General features: G+C 38.3%; 1 protein-coding gene across 13 annotated transcripts in view; it reads right to left on the bottom strand.

The window, feature by feature from the left end:
- Positions 1 to 18,791, bottom strand: part of TRAF3 (TNF receptor associated factor 3) — a 72,055-nt gene that overhangs the window by 35,490 nt on the left and 17,774 nt on the right. The window contains exon 2 of one of the 13 annotated variants that reach the window (XM_072864625.1): positions 17,949 to 18,032. The exons of 11 other annotated variants lie outside the window; for them this stretch is intronic. The gene's annotated coding sequence lies outside the window, so the exon portion shown is untranslated. Of the gene's footprint in view, positions 1 to 13,214; positions 13,243 to 17,948; positions 18,033 to 18,791 lie in introns of those variants that run through there. One more of the 13 variants, XM_072864626.1, reaches the window with a different exon arrangement.

Raw genomic sequence — 18,791 nt, 5'->3', positions numbered from 1 at the left:
TATTTTCCAACCTTTTCATCATACATCCCCACATGAAGAGAACAGGTGATACAAGTCTAATTGACAGAGGAGAAAGGCCTACATAACACGGCCACTTGATTAATTCAACAGGACTAAGCACAACTGACAGGCAGCTGAGAAAATAATTAATGCAGTTGAAGACTGAATTACAGTACCTATTATCTCAGACTATGATTCTTCTAGGTCAGCATGCAAAGCATCAGCAGAGCAACAGAGGAAGAATACCCCAGGTTAAATTTTAAAACCTGTTTTCAATAATTTCCTTGCTTATCTTGTAGTCAAACAAGCGTAAGTGGTCTAAAGCCTCAGCACATGAAGGAGAAAGCACAGCTGGAAGATATAACACCTATTTACGTCAGATACATGCCTGGCTATTTACAAGAAAGGCATACTTCAATTCTCCCTCCATGTTAACTGACACTTGAAATATCAACCTATTCCACTGCTCTGCAATTGCCTCAACTGCTACAGTTATAATTCAACTTTAAGAAGCAGAGTGAATAAATGAGGGCCAGTTCGCTTCTCAATTATAAAAGTACGTCCACCGGTACCACAAAGGGAGTCAAATGCGCAAACCATCCCAAACACTCAAACCTTCCTGTACACAGTTTTTGTGATCTCTTATCTTCCCTCACTAAGCCCAAAACAAGTACTTGTAATTAAACATGTTTTCTTGTAGATCATTTCTGGATCTATACTTTTGGTATAGAATTCTCCATGGAGACTAAACAGACAAAGTAATTTCTTTCATTTCTGATGCCAGCTGTTATTTCTAGAAACAAAGGACAAAATCATTGTGCCTCATCGCAGATACCATTTCATGTCTTTACCAACACCAGCTGAGCAAGAGTAGAGGTGTTGAGTGAAGAATCCTCACTTCATTGCCCCCTTTCCCCAGGGGAAAGCCTCTCTGTATATCTCCAACCCTGAGAGAGCCCAAGGAGACCATCCTCATAACTCAGTACATAGATCCAATGATTGGGTCTTATTCAAAACCACCCAAAAAAACAAACCCCAAACCAAACCCCAAACAAAACAGTTTCTACAGTAACTAAAAGGGAAATATAAATTCTGGTCCATAATTTGAATTAATGTCTGGCTGTTCCTTGTCTATTCTTCAAAGACTGCAGAGTCTAATGCCTTGCCAGAACAGTATCTGAAAAAAAAAAAAAAACAACAGAAAAATCCGTGCTGAACTGAAAGCAACTTGCACTTCTCATTGATGAGGAAATTCAGATTATTTCCGACCAGGGAAGTAAGCAAAGCCTGAACTAGAGTTTCAGCAGCAAAACACAGCAAAACAAAAAAGCAAAACACAAAAACCAAAAAACCCAACAACAACAACAACCCCACCCCAGATAACAACGACGCTGAAGAGGCAATTCAAGAGATTGTAACCAGCACATAAGAAACGACACGCGATGCTGAGAACAAGAGTCTGAGAGACAAGGAGGTTAAGAGAAGTGCCATGAGTGAGGAAGTAAAGCAGTTGACAAAAGTAATCTAGCTTTAGAGATTGCCCAAGGCATGACTGCCATTGCTGAATATCTGTGGCTGGACAGGGGGGAACCCAGTCACGAGCTTAGGACCTGGCACTTTGTTGCAGTTGTAAGAGAAAAGGAGATTAGCAAGAGAGGGAAAAAAGTGCAACTCTACAAGCATCTGGACTGGCGAAACTTAGCTACTTATGAATTTGCTTCTTGTCCACGACTGTGGAAAAAGCTTCATTTGGAGCTTGCAGTTTAGGAATCTGTAAAGGTTTTCAGTTCTCTGATTTACAATTTGTAGATAGGTACTAATGCCTATTTTCCCTCTGCAACTGCGTTTTGGTTTTTTTTTTTAATCATATTCAAGACCTCTACCATTCTGTCAACTCTCAACGTCAAAAGCCAACTTCAAGCATGTTGACTGGTAAGAACAACACAGGGAACGCGATTTTTCCTTAAAATGCCAGAATAAAACAAGGCATGGCCTGATTCTGACCCACAGAAGACATTCAGAAAAAGAGGCACTAAAAGAGATGCTGACAGGAGAATTGGCAAGTCAAGAGAGCACAAAGTTCCTGAACTTGTAAGTCATACAAGACAACCACTGAATGTCTGTTTCCCCATTAAGTTTCTTCCAAACAAAAAGAAGCTGAAGATGACTAGAAATGTGAAGTCTTCCAACAGCATGATTTCTTAATGGAAACTGAATAATTAGTCACAAGGAGGCACGCAGGGGTGAGAAGGAAAATATTTAAGATTTAACTGAGTGAGAAAGAGTACCGAATGCCAAATGAGCAGCAGGTGAGAGTTTCATAGAGATACGAAACTGCTCAGGGGCTGGACTGTCAGCTGTCAAGAGAGATTTCATACCAAAATAAACTGCACAGGGCTCCATAGGACTCCACTTCTGGAATTTATATATTGGATATCTTCTCACAGAAAACAACCAGAAAGCACACTGATAAATAAAATTTACTATGCAACATGCCTAACAGCCAGATTTGTGTGCCTCAGGTTTTGTATTTCTGTTTTATGAAAAAGTATGTCAGACCAGAAAGGCTAAATAAGCGCAGCACCAGAGTAGACAGCTTGGTGAGGAATTCTCTTCCACAATACTCTGAACTGCCAGCATCATCTTATGCAGCAAAACTAGGAAGCCATTCATGAAATACTGCAATAAAATACAATAGAGAAATGAGCTTAAAAGAACACCAAAATCTCCTTATTACAATGAAAGAGATGCATTGAACAAGGGAGTGGGGAGACATGATGTCTATCAAACTGCACACAGAAATCTGTATGCACAGAGCTATGTCCTCATGCATATGAGTTACATGCTCTTACACCTGTATATGGGATCAGTGGTGAACACAAGTGCAGATAATAAAAACATTTCAGCTGCCACCTTTTTGCAAACAGCTTTCTATTGTGGTTTACATACCACTACAGGGTGACATCTGCAATGTCTTCTTTTCCTTTTCAGGAACCTTTAACAGCAGGACTCGGATTATATCCCCATAATCATGTTTCAAACTGCCAGCAAGAAGCAATTTTGAAGTCACACCTCAGTAAGATACTATGCACTTACAGCAGTGAAGATAACGCACTTCCAGAAAGCAGGGAGAGGACTCTGGCTAGAACTTTCAAGACAGGCCGGTTCTGGTGGGGGCCTCCGATTCCTAAAGGCATGGCACGCTGCCATCAAGTCAAAGACTCCGGGTCTTGCTCAGCAAGCTAAATCTTAAACTCCTAATTTACCACTAGCTATTTCTTAAGCTCCCGTTTCTTATCCCTGGAAAAATCATCACAATAAAAGAATATGACTTTCAGATGTCTTTTAAGACTGCTAAATCTTGGACGATCACCTTTCAGGGCAGATAAACACATAAGAAGAGGCACAGTCACCAAGGTCAGTTCTATCCACTGTTGATTACATTCTTTCAGCCACCTCTCCTACAGCCAGCATATGCTTCTGCAGAGCAACAGAAGGAGAGATTGTTCTGGTCATCAGATGGGCAACACTACTTGCTCCAGTCTGCCATGTCTCACTGAGCTCCATTTTTGTCACTACTCTTGTTCAATACAAGTGGTACTCCAGTATCTGAGGCTGGACCTCAGTTAATATTTCAGGCTGTATATACTGTAATAAAGGTTAGAACAATTTGTTGTTACTTAACTCATACTAACATTAGTACAGAGGGTTAGAAACTGGAAGCAAAAGTGAATTTATCGACAAAGATGTTCCAAGAATTAGAAAGCATGGGAGTTCCCAAACAAAAACCATTTTGCTCTTTCCTTGTTTAAGCAAGGATGCTGTTCTCACCACAGAAAGGGTAAACATCCTAGAAATCTGCATTACTGTTCTGTATTATACCACATATTTTTTATTTGCTCTTTGGGAGCAAACCAATTTGCAACACAGAAATACAATAAAGCAATAAAAATTCAAAATAAATTTTCATCTTAAAAAAAAACCAGAAAAAATGTAACTCTTGCATAATCTAAAACACCCCCTAAAAAATCAATTGCAAAAGGGACCACGGGATTCGGCACCTAGCAAGCTCTGCAGGAAGACAGTTTCAATATATTGACAATACACAGCAAATAAGCTTTTGCCAAAGTTTTAAAATTCAAAAAGGTCAAGAAGTTATTTGAGATAAGTATCTGTTAGACTACCAGAGAAGAGGGTAACAGAAGACACAATCTAATTTGGTTATTGCTTAGGACAGAAGAGCTTTTCGATCAAATTACATTTTGCACTGAGAACAGAAGTTACTCAAGCAGAACAGCACTGCATGCACAATATCTAAATTAAGTTCTGAAAAAGAAACCTGAAGTTGGACAGGGAGCTAAAGATCACAGCAGAGAAGTGACCAATGAGATGATTCAACCTTCCCTCTTCAAAAAACAGTTTATATATTTTTATCTAAAAAGTGTAAAACCACACAAACTTCAGCGTCTCATGCTAACTAGGACATTTTTTTGGTAGTGTGGGGTATGTTTTTTTAGTCTAGCTTTTAATGAGCTAGGGCTTGTGATTGTCCTGACTCTCCTCCCAGCCTCTCAAAAACATTTGGGAACCAACCGGACAGATAGTTTCATGAAAATGAGCAGCTACATGGGGAACAGAAAGAGAAACTTGATGTAGTGTCCCAGTGAGCAAGAGGCTGTCAAAGTGCAACCTCAATCATCACCACCTCCGTGTGGTCTATCAGTTGACCAGTCAGTACACAGTTACATCCAAACTAGCCAAGACCACCTGCTCCCTCTTGGCCAGGCAAACTTCATGGTCTTAGTCTCCTCCACTATTATAATCACGGGGGATGGGCTGGAGGTCTTCTTTTATTTTTATTTTTCTTGAGGAGGGGGGAGTAGGGGTAAAAAAGGGATGTAGAGCAGAGATTAGTAGGAAACCAGACTTCATCAATTTCACTCTTCACAGAATTTTCTTCTGTACTTTACAGGATACCCTCAGAGTGCCAAATAATCAGGTACCTGGAGTGGTGTTTCCAGCTCTTCAGACTTCCTAGCCCATGTGCTTCCTATCACCAAGAATTATTCCTTCAAGTTATCACACAGAAATCTTAATCTTAAAATTAAGTTATTTTAAAAATCCAAACTTTTCCTTTGTCTTATATTTCAGCATTTTATAGCTTCTCATAAATTCCTAGCACATACTTACTGAAAAGAACATACATCTTTCTTTCACCACCTTTTAGACAAGTCTTCTGACTCAGTTCTGCTTCTACTTCTGAGTGCGATTATAATATGCAATGTATACTGTCATACCTTGATGACTGGTTAAAACAATAATGCAAGCTGAAAGCAGTATATTGGTGACAACGTATTATCAATTTACTCAGTACCCACATGTCAAAAAAAATTAAAGCTAAGCAGGGAGACTGCCATGGGAAACTTGACTCCAGAACTCTTAAGCGTGAGGGTGTCTTTGCTGCAGAGGCCCGTTCTCACACCACCCAGCCACCCCTCAGCCCAGCATTCTGGTAAAAGCCCCACCGTTGAGTCTGGACAGGGGCACAGAAGAACAATGGATAAATAAAATGCAAATACTCCCCCAAAATATCTAAGCAGTGACTGAAGCAGCACTGGAGTGGGAGGTTTGAAAGCAGAGGACCATCCATCAATTTTGCCTTGTGTGAGGTCAGAAGTCCTGGCATTTTCCCTCCTCTTGTTTGTACGGGGGAACTACTGATATTTTTTTTTTTCCCTCCATGCACTTGTCATGCTTGAAGCACTGTTCACTGTTTCTATACAGCATATATAGAATCAACCAACCAGTGCTGAGGTATTTCTAGCATATGCTTTAAGCAGAAATTCTGAGGGGGATAGGGGAGGACGGGGAAAGGTTGCTGGTCACTAATGCTAGATATAACTACACAGTGAAAAAGATGAGACCACTCCTTACTTTCTTTTATGCAAAACATTCAAATACTAACATCTAATTCCTATACAAATATAAAAGCAGCATCGATATTTAAAACTTATTTTTCCTTGTGTTAAAATAAATTGGGTATTTTAACTACTTTAAACTTTGCCCTATACTTCCGTAAGCATCCACCTTCCTTGCACAAACTAATGCAAACCAACTGTGAAGACGACCTTGAGATCATACACATAATAGAACAGGTGAAGACCAACAGGAAAAATCACTCCTTGGATATAAGCAAGGAGGACAGAAGCATTTGAAAACACACAGAAGATACTGAATATTCTCTGCACGAGAAGCTTCTGCCATTTGCAAGCTCTTCACAGTCACTTATGAGTGCAGTATCCCAGAGGTGCTGAGGTTGGAAGGCACTTCGGGAGGTTATCTAGCCCAGCCTCCTGTTCAGAGCAAGGCCAACTTCAAAGTTAGAAAGTCAGGTTCTCCAAGGCTGGGTTTTCAAAAACTCCAAGGATGAGGATACCGCAACCTCTCCAAGCAACCTGTTCCAGTGCTTAACACTCCTCTGTAAGGAGTTTTTATTATAGCAATTATGGCATGATATTCTGATGTAGAAAAAAGGCCTGTTCTGATACATGAACTGCTATGTTCTCAAGCAACTAAACCAGATTTCACCATAATCTTTAAGGTCTCTATTCTGCAAAAATTATTAAACAAATAGCAAAACTATTTTTGGCTTGGATGGTACAGGCTATTCCTTCTTTTCCTATCTGAACTAGAAAATCAGAAGCATAATGAAAAATGGTATCTTGATATTCTTGCAAAAGAACAACTATGCATGTCGCTTGAATTGCAAACATTTCCCATGTTCTAGTTTGCAAGATGACTGAATAGCAGAAAAGAATGGTAAACTAAGTTCTAAATTGTTTTATTCTTTTAACTTTTAATCACTTTCCTTGGCTCTATTTCTTTCAACAATGAGTCTACACATTCATGTGAAGTGTATTACAGGATTAAACAAACCAGCATCCCAGTTCAGGGAACTCAATTTAGCAAGCCTGCTAGACTGCTTTCGTGGAAACAGTTCCAATATATACTCCCTCCTGTGTGTAACAAATTTCTGGATTCTAAACAGAAAAGAAAGCATTGGATAGACGTGCAAAGTAATTACATCAGTATTAAGAGATGAGAATGGGAACATTTATAAATAATAATGTAGTATTAATTTTTTTTGGAGTATCCAAGAGCCCAGGGACTGACACTTTTAATAACTACCCAATAATACGTTGAATAGAATTAATTTTCAGTCTAACATACTGCGCTGATGAGAAGAACAATTTTAAAAGGGTTTCAATTTTAACTATTAAAAAAGACAACAGAAAAGTAATTCAGTGCGATTTAGGAAAGCTGATTTTTATGTGACGCTATGTTCAACTATTTACTTTTTTGAAAGTTAACAGCATTCTTTTGAATTATGACATATGGGCTGGCAAAATGGCTTTAAGATTCAGCCTGAGGCAGCAGTAAAAACAAAGTGTTTGTATTTTGACTTACACTTGCTATCTACAGCTCTCAATAATTACTTCGTAATCTCAGTGGGCTACCAAAACACAGTATAAAGTCATTTGAAGTGCAAGAAATCAAATGACTCTTTTAGAAATCAAAAGACCTCTCAAGCTTTGAAAGCCTGGGTCACAAGACAACAGATAAGAGACATGCTGTCCAAGCTCGCCCTGTGTACTTTCTTCTGCATTTTGAATTCCAATTTGGGTCCTTGTCTATGGGTGCATGAGAGAAAAGAGAAAACATACAAGGTTATTGTATTTCACCTATGAAATTAACCCCCAGTTGGGATCCATATTTCTACACGAGGTTTTTAGTAGAAGCATTTAAAGAATGAAAGATCAAAAGACAATCAGATGATCACAGGACAAAGCGTACTTTAATCTCTTCCTCTGCTGTTCAGGGTAAGTCCATAATTGAGATACATATGCCAGTCCCATGTGGAGGAAGTGGATCAACACTGTGTATTTTTTTGTAACTTCTGACTCCATTTACAAAGGAAAAGTTCTAATCTACCACAGAAGAAATATTCAGATCAAATATTCTGGGAAATGCCATGATAATCATAATATTTCAAGTTAAAGCTCGTTTGTTTCCTTTTGCAAAACTGTTTTATACATGCTTTGAAGAGAGAACTAGCAAAACCAGCTTATATTTGCATTCTGAATACTCTGTTTTTATGGAAACCCATTTTCATCAGTCCAGATTTCCTCCACTTCTCATTTTGCAGCAAGCCTAACATTTCCTTTACTTCTGTTGCATGGCATAGAATTCATTGGCTCACGTTACAAGTGGTAATGTCAAATCACATACAGCCAAAAGAGAAGTTGTTCACTATGTTTCCCACTTACGCACGCTATAACCAGGAAACAGTAAATTTGAACTACCCATGACAAATCCTAACAAGGATCAACAAAGGTTAAGGAAGATGGCATGTCCAAATCATTTTGGCAAAAGTATACAGTCCTAGAAAAAGATGTCTCATTCTCTAGTGACCTAAAAAGAGTCCCCTTTTCCTCCCAAGGTGTGCCTTCAAGAAAAATCTGCTGCATGATCTCAGAAACAACTTGCTTTTAAATTATATCAACTTAAGACACCAAAGTCTCTTCATCTCTGAAATCACCAAGTAGGAATCAAAAAATCTTGCTGTCTTTTGAAGTTGTTGTCAGTCTTTTTTTTTTTTTAACCAAGACTTATCAATGGATGCTGTTCTTTTCCACTCTGTTAATCAAAGAGATCCTCAGTTTCAAACCTAATGAAATTTCAAAAGTCTAGCAGAATAGCAATAGATATTCTTCAAATCACAGTCTATCTGCTCTGCTGACTGGAAAGTGCATGAAGAATACTTTCTGCATTGCCAATTTCTGGCAGAGTGCATCTGTGCTGACTCTTAATGAATCCAGCCTTGACATCTAAGAAGAGGTACTACCTGTCGTAAAATTCTTTACCTCGTTTTCTGCAATTATTAGAAGAAAGTATCTGAAGGCAAAGGTGTCAGAGACCAGCACATAAAAAAAACCAAAGCATTTCAAGAGGCTTATTATAAATAATTACAGGAAAACTGCCTTCTCAAGAATCCCAAAAATACTGATCTGATTTTAAAATGCAGCTCATCTTTAACAAAATAATCCTCCCAGGAAATTCTGAACACAGCAGAGTATAGAGGAAGCTGGTAAATGAAATTGAATGCAGCTTCAAGTATGGCTCTGCACTTTTTGAATTCAACGTTGAAATGAAGTACTGTGGAACTAGAAATGGCTATCCCAGAAAACTGCGATCACAGTATCTCACTTCCACTCTAACCAAAGTAAGTTTTCTAAGCCTACATCCAAAGCCCCAAAAAATCTATGTATCCTGTCTCCTACAGAAACCAACTCACCCACATAAAACATTTCTGCTCTTCCATTTTATCCAGTTGACACTGCATGCTATAAACACAGGTAAGAAAGAATTACTTTTTCACACTGCCCTAAATACTAATCAAATTCTAGAAACTAACAACAGCAAGCGACATCATCACAATATTTAATATTAAACTGCCTTGAAGACATTCATTCATGCACAGATCTCAACCTCTCACTGATCTTAAGTGGATTTTTCCACCATTCTAGATGACATCTTCAGCTTTGTCTAAAATCATTGCTTATTCCGAAAGAAAAAGGAAAAAGGGCATAAGGGTAAGTCTCTTGTCATTTGCCTGTATTTTATTATTTATCAGAATGTGGGGGAAGACAAAAACATTGCCCACTTGTTTAATGAAGTGATAGCAGGTTTAACTTCAGTGATTTCAGTGTTTATACTGCATATTTCACTGTTCATATTGTATTTTCTATGACCAACATCTTGAAGTTTGGGGAAGGGGTGGGGGTGGAGGGGTGGGTGTTGTGGTGTTAAGATTTTTCTATTAGAGGAAAAAAACCCAATTGAAACACATTTGTAAGTGGAATCTGGAAGAAAAAAAACATAGAAAAATAAAACCATTTAAAAAAACAAACCACCAAGACATTTGTGCTAGTATTTCTAGTTATACTAAAGTGCATTCCAGTTTCTACATCTCTAGTAAAAATGTATTACTAAAGTTGAGTTTTCAAGAGCAAAAAACAAGGTTTGGAAAAAAGTCATAGACCCTTAATTCAGACTCGTCAAAATATTCAGAATCAGAACTTCACATTCACTGCTACCTAAAGCATTTACCTTTACAAAGGTATTCATGGAAGAAGCTGCATTTTTTGTAACTGAAGATTTAGATTCACAAAACATGTTTCCCAGCAACGTAAGAAAGGAAGGAACTCATTGCATTATGAAGAGCCATGTAGGCACAGTCTAAAAGACACAGAATGCAAAGAATAACTTCCAACTGAAGCAAATGCCCACCCTTAGTCTCAAAAAAATAAGTTCTTTTTTTTTTTTCCCATAATACTTTCCAATTAAACTGCAGCACAATGCTTTATGATCTATATGAAGCAATTTCAGGATCTGAAAACACTAGGTATAATATTATAGACAAACAGCTAGAGAGGTCAAGGTACCCTCATCTCCATGCATAAGCAGAACTACCACAGTAACATTATAAAGCCTTCTGTGAAGAGTGCTTTCTTCTAACTGCTTCACATTGTTCTGGAAGCTCTTGTACTGCTGCCTTTAGAGGATCTCAAAAAAGTATCATATTAAATCTAATTAAGAACATATATAAATGCACTTCCCACAGTATAGCATAAAGCCCCCAAATACGTCAAAATTGCCATAATATGCATCCATGAAACCAGGCACAATCTAGTTCCTGGGATTCTTTTCCATCATTAAACAGCCTCTACAACACACTAGTGACAGGCTCATAGCCTACAGCACAGATTGACATCCCATCATAATTTCATTCAAGCCTATGAAATAGGGGTATTTGCTTTCAGTAGACATAGCTGAAAGTTTTCTAGCAACATGTAACAGTTGGAGGAAAAAGAAAAAAAAAAAATTAAAGAGGTAGCTCCAAAGCATCTGTTAAGCATGATTCCCGTTTCCTCTATACCACTGCTAACCCTAGGAGCAATTATTTTGAAGCCAAGAGCAGAAAATTCCTAGTGTTATCTCAGATCAGCAAGTTTTATAGGTTAATAATCCAGTATCAAAAATTTGGTTTTTCCTTGTTCTTTGGTTTGGGGTTTTTTTTGTTTTGGGGTGGGTTTTTTGTTTTTGTTTTTTTTTTTTTTTGGTGGGTTTTTTGTTTGTTTGGGTTTTTTTAAATCTTCCACTTTTTAAGACAGTTATTCAGAAAAAAAGGGGAATTATGAAACTAGCTATACGCAAACTCACACTGTATTTTTTTCTTTATATAGTTTTAGTAATTTATTCTCCTGGGTATTGACTACATCAGAGTTGTACTAATCACAGCTATCACCAGCATAGCTGTTGGCAAATAAGTATAAGTGAAGGTTATCCCATTTTGGAACAAGGATACATTTTGTTGTCAATCCAAACAGCTTCTGTGTCTCACTGAAGTAAGGGATATCAGTAGTGCACTTACAGAGGACAGAAGGCCAACAACAGCTGTAATTAAGGCAAATCCACAGTATCTAAGTTCAGCTGAATGAGGACAATCCCAATTTTCTCTCTCTTCCCATATGAAAATTTTAAATCTTTAATGATATGTCATCACCCAACTTTTTTTTACCATCTCCAGATATATTTTTTCAAAAAGTAGCCTAAGCTGAATATTATATGCAAGTAAGAGCTCACCTCTATTAATACAAACTTTTTGTACTCATATACTATCCTTTATATAGCCCTCTTTTTTTCCTCTCATCTGTGGAGTTTTGAGCAGTAGTTTCAACCAAGCCCTCCACTACCACATTCAAGTTTTACCTTGAAGCACAACATAAAAATCAACACAGATTTTTGCAATATATTTTCCTGGTGTCTCTCATCATAGCAGCAGTGCAATGGAAACCACATGTTACACATGAAAATTCAGACCCAAGTCATCAAAATAAATGCTCACCCTCACAAAAAGTTGTATTACATTTTTGATGTAAAGAGAAAACATCATGTGTATGACTAGGTGCTGAATTAAAAACCAAGGCAAAAAGGAGAAGATTTCCAGCAAAGTGTGAGATGGCAGGCAAGTAGAAAAATACTCCACATGAATCCTAACCACCTACTTCAATGCACTAAAAAGACTGCTCAGGTAAAATGTTCTCCTCTATGCAAATACTCATGCTTTAGGAGAAAAAAAACAACAAACAAAAATAACCCTCCTTAATTAATGTAGTAGCAATTTGTCTCCTAAGCTTTAAGTAGCAAGATCATGAAGTTTGGATTGAGTACAGTCCAGTTCAGCCATGCACTCAAATAAAAGGAAAACACAAAACCAAAAATAAAAAAAAACAGAGAGAAAATAGATCTGTGATTTCAAATAAGTATTTCTGCTTCAAAGTTTATCCAGCGTTATCAGAATTTTCATGCTTGACAAATGTGAGATTTTTTCCAGCAGCCAAAGAGTTGTACTAAAAACAAAGGCAACAAGAAAGAATTTTACCATATCACAGCCACACAAAGCAGTGACAGTGCCACCAAAGAATTCGGCATAGATGTGAATACAGTTTCAAGCAACCCACAAGTCAAGTAACAAGCATTAGAAGACTAAAGGTGAGTCTCCAAACTAGCAGTAACACAATTCCATAAAATACATCTATTTTCTTAGAATCTACTCTTTATAACAGGTTCACCTTAAGAACAGGTTACAAGACCCTCTTCCATTTAAATACCTCATCAGTATCACAGCTACTGTCAGAACAACATAAAGGTTGAAATCCTTGACAGTTCTTGTCCTCTTCCCAGCCCAACCTTTGCTCTTACTCACTGCCTCTTCTAACCTCTTCACTAGCTAGCTGCTACCAGGTAAACTCTGTATCAGTCTGGAAATTATGTACTACTTCTCGCATAACAATTCTCCTTGAAAGACAAATGAAGAGATTACAATATTAAAAGGGGACTGGTTAGTTTAAAAAAAAAATAAAAAAACAACAAACTCTTGATTTCCAAAGTTTGTGCAACGGTTTTCTTGATGAAATTTGTATACTTCTTTTTTTCCCCACACGCTAACACCCCTCCCTTCCCCCAAACTTGTACGCAATCAGAGAGTCTTCCATTTCCTTCGTTTTATTTGAATCTCATTTGATTGGCAACTTGAGGAGAAAGGAGAATAGGCTTTCTCAATGCTCTGTTAGGGTTCTCTTTACTCTTACCAATAAGGGGAGCTTTGCTATAGTCTGCCCGGTTTCTTTCTTTGCCCTAAAGAAAGAAAAGTTTAAGTTGTTACCTTCATTCAAAAACCCTATAACAGGCTTCTCAACATCTGTAAAGTTAGCCTAATGAAACTGAGGAAGTATCGAACTAATTTTTAATGATAAATTTTAAAAATAACAAAGAACATTATAGGTAACATACCAACGTCTGATTTTTAAACCATTGTTTTCCTCTCCTCCACTACTGTTCACAAAGGACTCTCAACAAAACAGCAATATAGAAGGACATGCATGAAGTAAAAATCACAGCTAATTTTTCCTGCCTTCACACACATACAAACTTCTCCACCCAGATACATTACATGTCATTACAGACTGTACAAAATCTTCAAAGCAGTGGCATTTTCTTGGTAACAGTCTGTTAAATTCCATTTGGAAACATCAGCCCAATTCTGGGAAAGTAACTAATTGTTCTGCAGAGTGTTTCTTAAAAAACAAACAAACAAAAAAAACACAAAACAAAAAACCCACAAACACCCTACGACAATATTCAAACAGATCATTGGAAGAAAGCAACCTGGTTTGGGGAAGCTTGTTCGATCCTGGAATTTTTACATGCACAGAGAAAAAGAGGAAAAGAGTCTGAAAGCATAATTAATACAAATCTCCATTAATCTCTATCTACATGCATTCCTAAACATTGATAGTAAAGTTTAGATGCAACAAACGCTACAACAATGCCCAGGCCACCAGTACACTAAATGTGAAGTCCCCACAGTCTCTCTCATATTTACACTTCAAGGACAACATTTTGTGACCAAGTTGCAGTAACCTCACCTGACCATTTACAATATATACAGTCAAACCACATTTCTGCAAGAATTTTAGTTTCTCAAATCTTGTCAATGAAGTTTGCATCCACCTACCACAGAGTCCAACAGTGCCAGTGAACTCTGACAAATCTGAGCAGCTATTCCGTAGTGCCAGAGCAGCGATGTTCCCAGATGACATTAAGCAGACTGGCACCAAGGGCCCACCTCGGCAGCGTGTTCACAGCTGTCATCCTGCACAGAATGCTGCGAAGATGGATCAGCCTCAGCAGTTACACAGAGCTGGTTATGGAAGTTCAGACAGTCACAGAATTTGCATACCTGCCACTAAACGTGCTGGGCTCTCATTCCCATTGTCATGTCTAAAGTAAGTGACTTTGTAACATGAGACCAAGATAACATTTATCTAGTCAGGAGAAATGCCACAAACGTCCACAGCTATAGATGAGTCTTTTTTGTGGCTTTCTGATTTTTTGATCTTTGTCACATGCTACACCTCACCTTTGGACCTCAGGAGGTGCAAAGGAAAGGCTATTGCTACTAATAAAGTAGCAGCAGTGCTACTTTGGACCAGAGTCATATCAAGTCACAGCCTAACGAGTGATTACAGACTCTGGCAGAAGAAACACGCTAGCCAAGGAAAGCCCAATCTGGCTCATTCTAGAAACACAGTAGCTGGAAAAACAGCCCAGCACTGAGATTTATAGAAAACTACAGGAATAAACTCTTACTCATATGAAAAGGAGATCTGCAACTGTACAACACTTTCGCCACCAAAATAGTATATAAATTGTAAATCAGGCCATAATTCTTACAGATGTCATGAATGAAGTATGAATTTCTGCACTAAACATTTATATAGTAACTCAGCAAGAAATTTAAGTTCTAAAGATCTTTTAAGCTCCCATCCTGAGTTTAGACACCAATTATGACTGCTCTGGTCACTGTCCATTCATATTCTTAGCTATAAAGCTGAACTCAGGGCAGGGAGTTTTGTACTTCCAGCCTCTCCTTTCTCTCCCAACACACCAACCAACCCCTTCTGATTCACAGAGAATTCAGGCGCCTCCAAGGTTTCATTCTTACTGAACAAGTGCACTGCACAGCTAAACAGCAGCATTATGACAGTGCTATACCCTTAAAATTCTGGCATTAAAAAACCATCCAAAGACATGGATAAGACAGAAAGGATTGGGTTTTTAGCACTTAAGATTAACGTAAAAAGAGGAACACTCCCAGAACACTGTTCTTGAAAAAAATTCCTTATTATATTGGATAACCAAAGTGAAAACTTACCCAAAAAAAAAAAAATTTAATACATATGAAGTACAAATAACTTTGTCAACTTTAATATACTACATAATTCAGGGAATTTATTACAATGAATTCCAATGAGTTACAAGCAATAAAAAAGGTAATCAAACTTTTACTTTCCAACAGAATGCAGTTATTGTTGCATGCTACAACATGTAGAAATTACTTCTATTATCCTTTATATGTTAGGCAACAAAAAGTACCTTACCTTATTCTCCACTGTTTGAGCACAGAGGATTAAAAACAAAGGATTAGGCAGAAACTGCAAGTGTTTCATATCAAGAAAAAAACAAACCACTGCATGAATAAACTTAATGGTTGTCCAGCACGCCACGCACACACTAAGGACACTTAATGAAAACTTATCCACAACCTTTTTTTGCAAGCAGTCAGATCTCCAGATAGGAAACCTGAAGGCAGCGGTTCATTAGCTCCTGCTCCAAAATGCAGATCTCAGCAACGCAACACTGCAAAAGGAGCCACCATAGCTTCATTTTCCCTCCTAGTAATTCCCTCCTTGTCAATTACTGCACTGCAGTCTTTCTGAGGGCTATGCAAAATGCAAACAGGAGAGGACTGAAAGAGCCCAGGAAAGAAACACAGTTACAGAAAAGTCTGTTCAAATCATCTCGTGTCTTACTAGTTGTGGGCTGAAATGAATAAACTGCAGAGTTCGGTGGGATCTCTTAGGATTCTCTCTGTTGGTCCTCCTCTCATGTATCCTGCCTTTCTTGTCCTTCATTTTTCAGAGGATAATTTTGGGATTTTACTTTGTAAAGTAAAAAAATAGAAACAATTTTTAAAATTTTTAAGTTGTTTCTTATATTTAGTGACTTCATTGTTTATAAGTTATATTAAATCTACCTTTTATTCTCATACCCACTAATATTTTAAGGGGTTAAAAAACTAAAGAAAAAAATAAGTCTTTTAAGGTTTGGGGTGTTTGGGGGTTTTCTGGGGCTGGGGTGGTGGTGGTGCTGGTGGGTTTTTTGCTTTTGCTGCTTAAATCAGAGAGTTTAGTCAATTAACTATTTTAACACTTGGATGCTTTCCTCATACAATTAAAACTGCCATGATTACACAGCAGCAGCATTTGTGAGACAAATGCTCAGCAGGGCATTAGTAATTATTTCCTGAGTGTTCCACAACAGCAGCTAAAGAATACATCCGAATATTAAAGAAGCTTTCACAGAAGGGTTGAGGTTGGAAGGGACACCTGGAGATCTTCTAGTCCAACCCCCCTGGCTCAAGCAGGGTCAGCTAGAGCCAGCTGCCCAGAAAAGTGTCCCATTGGGCTTTGAGTATCGGCACAAAGAGTGACTCTACTACCACTCTGGGCAACCTGTTGCATTGTTTGAGCACCCCCACAGTCAGAAGTTTCTCTTGTGTTCAGATGGAATTTTATGGTTTTTTAAGTTACGTCCATTGCCTCTTTGGACACTAGAATTCTAATTTATACTTGGGTTAGCTTCCCCCCCCCCCCCATCCCATTTCTTCATTCTCCACAGCTGCATTTAAGAGCAAAGGGAGCAACAATGAGCGCTCAGTGTCAATCAGCCAGTTGTTGGCTCATTTGCGATATGCTCATCACTGCTTTCCACCCCTCCTTCCCTCTGCATCCTACAGAGCAGGGCACAAGGCCAGATCTTTTAGCCCACAGCAGCCCAGCTGCCTACCATCAGCAACCTATTATTCCTTGAGATAGGTGTCCTCCTTGGGGGAGGATCCTGCCCAGTCTTTTCTGGGTTGACCTCACTAGAACATTAAGCATGGCTGAACACATGCTGACAGTGGCATGGAAAGCTCAGAAACCTCCAGCAGCTCTTCAGCACCTCCCTACCTCCTGCTGCAGCCCTCCAGGAGAAGGGGCAGTAGCCAGCATTCAGAGCATGTTATATAGGGATAAGCAGAAAGGAAATGGGAGAGTTTGGAGGTAGATGCATCCTTTTGGGTTTTGGCTCACAGGGTGAAAAGGTTGGTTGTTTTTAGTGGCGTGTTTCAACAAGGTTTACATTGGCCTTTTAAAGAAAAGGTAATGGGCAACATAGGTACAGACTCGCAGACACAATCAACATACCTACTACCCACTCCTCCACCCACAGATGGGAGAAAGATTAATTTCTCACAGCTGTGAACAAGTCCTTTGCTTGTTCTTCACAGGGGCTCTTGAGTTTCCATGCACTAAAACAGCAGTTTTACAATTTTTTTTTTTTCTTTTCTAACATGGCTTAGTTAAAATCGAAATTCCTGTAATGGACAACATGTACTCAGTTTAGGCTCCCAAACAAAGTTTTAGTTAGTTTCATTTTAAGCTTCTCTCCACTAAAAATAATTTATTTAACACTTAAAGGTCATCTTCAGTTTCAATTCTCTTCCCTGGTTTGTAGACCAAACATCATGTACCACATTTAAAAAAGATGATAATGAATTTGGAAAGGAGAAAGGCCTGTTGGCTTTGAAACAGGGAAAAAAAAAAAAAACAAAAACGGAAGAGGTATCAGAGCCTTCCTGCATGACTTAGAGCACTTCTGTACATTTCTACTCTCCTTCGCTGAGGAACAGATATAACGCCTCCTTTCTCTGATCTTACCTGGACACCTACCAAGTTCTCATCTCTTCACATACTTGTATACGAATTACCTTGTATAATAGGACTTCAGTCTTAAGCTGGGAACTGCCAAAAGTGAAAAAATAACTAGAAATAAGGAACACAAAAACATAATTATATCTTGGTAAAGCTGGGGGGAATGAGGACCAAAAATATCCCTTTCCCCTAAAATCAGAACATAAATGGTAAAATAAGATCTTGAAATATTTTTCGGTTTCTGCAGTTAGTCTAGAACTAGCACCTTAAGGACACTTTTTAACCTGTTTTGCTTCGGGACACTGAGAATTACTTGAAGACAGCCACGGGCAGCCTAGTTGCTTTCTGGCTGGGATTCACACACTGTCAAGGATGCACACAGCATTTCTTCAGGAAAAAAACCACCTAGCACTAAGGTAGAAGATGGGGCCAAGGAAGAAAATCTTACAGAAAGATAGCAAGTCTGCTTCATAAATTGTTCAAGGTCCCGTGTTTTCTTGGTAGGAGGGTAAGACAGAAAGAGAAAAGGCCAAGATAGTATCCAATCATTCCAGCAGACTATTTCCTCCTCCTGCACCCTTCAGGTGCTATGTCTAGATCACAATCTAGAAAGGACTTGTTATACTGTTACATGAACCTACCAAAAGAAGTTATTGTGACAAGAACATGAACTTCTGTGTATAAACAGCATCATTAATTCACAGAATTTATTACTGACAAAAAGTTCTTAGTCATAGTGTTTAACATATCGCCTAGTGTTATTGTAGCAAAAAGCTTATTTTTACCCCTCTTCCACACAAAATTTTGAAAGAGCCTCTCCACCTTCCAGCTTTATAAAGCTGCACCTGC

Source organism: Ciconia boyciana, chromosome 6, assembly GCF_034638445.1.
Source record: "Ciconia boyciana chromosome 6, ASM3463844v1, whole genome shotgun sequence".
Classification (NCBI taxonomy): domain Eukaryota; kingdom Metazoa; phylum Chordata; class Aves; order Ciconiiformes; family Ciconiidae; genus Ciconia; species Ciconia boyciana.
This window is presented reverse-complemented; position numbering and strand designations above follow the sequence as displayed.